This window comes from Lissotriton helveticus, chromosome 3_1 (assembly GCF_964261635.1).
Source record: "Lissotriton helveticus chromosome 3_1, aLisHel1.1, whole genome shotgun sequence".
NCBI lineage: Eukaryota > Metazoa > Chordata > Amphibia > Caudata > Salamandridae > Lissotriton > Lissotriton helveticus.
Genome location: NC_136061.1, coordinates 12,549,275 through 12,552,619, shown reverse-complemented (window position 1 = coordinate 12,552,619; position 3,345 = coordinate 12,549,275). Strand labels below are relative to the sequence as shown.

Here is a 3,345-nt window from a genome sequence, read left to right as displayed (position 1 = left end):
GAAGAAGTACAGTATTTAGGTCAACTGATCTCAGCCTCAGGAAGAAGAGTTACGCCAGGAAGAGTAGAAGCAATAAGGAATACTCCGGAACCACAGACAGTTAAAGACATGCAGAAGTTCCTAGGACTAGTGAACTATGTCAGGCAGTGGGTCTTTGATTATTCTACTATAACAGCACCACTCCTGAAAGCTGTCAAAACAGCTAAGGACAGGCATAACAAGATTGACTGGACACCTGAAATGACATCAGCCTTTGTAAAATTAAAAGATGAGATTACAAATGCACCAGTGTTGGGATCTCCAGATTATACAAAGGAATTCTATCTGTTCACGCACTGTAATGGACAGGTCATGACAGCAGTCCTCACCCAGAAATACCCCTTGGGTCCCAAACCAATTGCATACTTCAGTGGCATGTTGGACTCAGTGATGAAAGGCCACTATCCTTGTGAACAGGCTCTTTCAACAGCAGCATTTCCCGTTGAGAAAAGCACCCCCATAGTCATGGGCTCCCCTCTGACGTTGTACACTGAGCATGCTGTTTTTGCAATAATACAGAAAGCTAAAACAACTCTTACCACACAAAGAGTGTCAGGATATGAAGTCATACTGTCATTACCATCGTTGAAGGTTGTAAAATGCCACAGTGTAAACCCAGCCACGTTCTTTGCCCATCCAATTGCGACAGCTGATGATGACACCCATGATTGTGCCACATACTGCCCAGATGAGTCAGGTACAGCAAAGGAGGACCCATTACCAGACAGTATAATTTACTTTGTTGATGGTTCTTCCACTATTGATCAAGAGACAGGGATAAGACACACTGGAGCAGCTGTAGTCAGAGCGCAACAGAATAACTCCTCAGATTCTCTGGACATTGTACAGCAGATTACATTGCCGCCCCATTACTCAGCCCAGGCAGCAGAGTTGGTTGCATTAATAGCAGCGCTGAAGCATGGAGCTGATGAGAGGATTACTGTGTATTCTGATTCAGCATATGTCACCACAACAACGCATTCCAGCATATTGAGATGGAAAAGGCGCGGGTTTCTTAAAACGGATGGCACGCCTGTAATGCATAAACAGTTACTTGAAGAACTAATTGATTCTCTGACACTGCCAGCAGAGGTAGCAGTAGTGAAATGTGCAGCGCACACGAACGGCCAAGATTTTGTTTCCAGAGGAAATGCAATGGCTGATTGGGCTGCTAAAGCAGCAGCTAAAGGCCAGAGTTGTACACAGTCACTATCCCCGACACAGACTGACTGCACCCCCATTTTGCTTGCCAAAGATGCACACCCAATAGCGCAGGAAGATACACAAGAAGCAGCTGAGGACACAAGTGAGTCACCACTCCCAGATACACCTGATTCAACACTTCCATATACAATTGATGACACACAGCAATTTGACATCATTGCACAGTTGCACCTCAGAGAGATACAAGAAAGTGCCCAAGCTGAAGAAAAAGAGTTGTGGAAGAAGAGGGGAGTACAACAGGATGCCTCAGATTTCATTTACAGACAGACAATGACAGGGAAGCCTGTCATGCCACAGGCTCTTTTGCAAGTAGCACTTACCCAGCTGCACCTTCCTACACATGTCCCTCGTGATATCATGTCCTCTAACCTGCAGGCAGAATGGTTCATCCCCAATGCACATGAACAGATACAACTCTTTGTTCATCAGTGCCTTATCTGTCAGCAGTATTCACCCAACCCAGCTATGAAAACAGTTGCTTCAACAATACCAAGGCCTAAGGGTCCCTTTAGGGAACTCCACATTGACTATGTGGACATGCTTGACAGATGTCACAACTACCGATACCTCATCGTGGTAGTATGTCCTTTCTCACGATGGATTGAGGCTGGACCATGTGTCCATTGTGACGCTAAGGCCGCAGCTACCTTCCTACTTCGTGAGGTCATATGTCGCTGGGGATTACCAGAATCCATCCGCAGTGACAATGGCGGGCATTTTTCAAACTCCATCTTTGAGATAATAGCCACCATGTTAGGTATAAAACATAAACTTACTTCAGCCTATCACCCACAAAGCAATGGTATCTGTGAGCGCCTCACCGGATTGCTCAAAGCCAAGATCAGCAAGATAAGCGCCACAATTGGGAAAAAATGGCTCTATTGCCTCCCAATTGCTTTGTTTGCACTCAGGAACAGCCCCAGCTCTGATCATCACCTCACACCTCACCAGCTTGTCACTGGCAGATCAATGAATACAGTTGTTCCTTCCACCAGACCTAAAGTAGACAATGAAACGTCTTCTGAGATTGTGAAAGCTGAATTATTTGATTACTTGTGTGCCCTAACCCGTGCTGCTAGATTTCTTTCTATTCAGACATCCAAGACCAAGAGAAAGGACAGCACCAGCAAGGACGGCACAATTTCCGATGAACTTTTGCCCATCCGCCCTGGATCACAAATCTTCATAAAGAAGCAAGTGCGGAAGTGGAGAGACCCTAAGTACGAGGGACCTTACCTGGTCATTGACTCTTCACCCACTGCGGTCCGAATTGCCGAACGTAAAGCATGGGTTCATCTGAACCATGTGAGGATTCACCCGGCACCATCAGAGACTTGAACATTTATCGAAAGGAGGGCATTCCATTTCCCATGACAATCCAGGATAAAGACTATGGAGAACGTATGAGAGTCTACGGGATAAGAAACAGCAACAGACCAACATCTCCCTCCAGGATCTCTATTAAAAAGATATGTATTATTGTATTGTTATTCTTTGTTATGTTCGTTGCTTCAATGGCTATATTTCATTGGCTTGCTTTACAAGCAGAGAGAGAAAAGGCTATATCAAGCAAAATTAGGCCTACCATCTTAGTAGAAAACAACATGCCAGAAACGAGTCCTGGTAACATACTAGATGAGGAATGCACCAGCAATGGCTGCACCACCCCTGTACCCGCGACACCTTCCACACCCTCTGTAGACCACACCGAGTGGGACAGGGTACTTGATATCACTGTGAATGCCCCTGGGAAAGGTGTCCCTAGACGTTTCCGTCAGCATAAAAGGAGTGTCAGGTATAAGATGGGTCGCAATAAAACACCAAGGAGATACACCCCTCGCACACAACGTAAGGAGAAAGACACAGAACAAGTCTCAAACTGGGTCAGTGATCTCCAGGACACAGTTGTGTACACATTCGAACAACACTCTATGCCTGATTTTTCCTCCCAGCGCCCTGGCGTGTCAGTACAGAATGATGGTACCCATAACGCATTGTTAGATAATATGTGGTACAGAGACATGAGGGAGGTGGGGAGGAAAGCCACGAATGATTCCTGCTTTGTGTGCTCATACATTCCAC

At 45.8% G+C, this 3,345-nt stretch overlaps 1 pseudogene; it reads left to right on the top strand.

Moving 5' to 3' along the window:
• Positions 1-296: 296 nt before the first annotated feature.
• LOC144824376 (uncharacterized) lies at positions 297-1,821 on the top strand (annotated as a pseudogene).
• Positions 1,822-3,345: the final 1,524 nt, after the last annotated feature.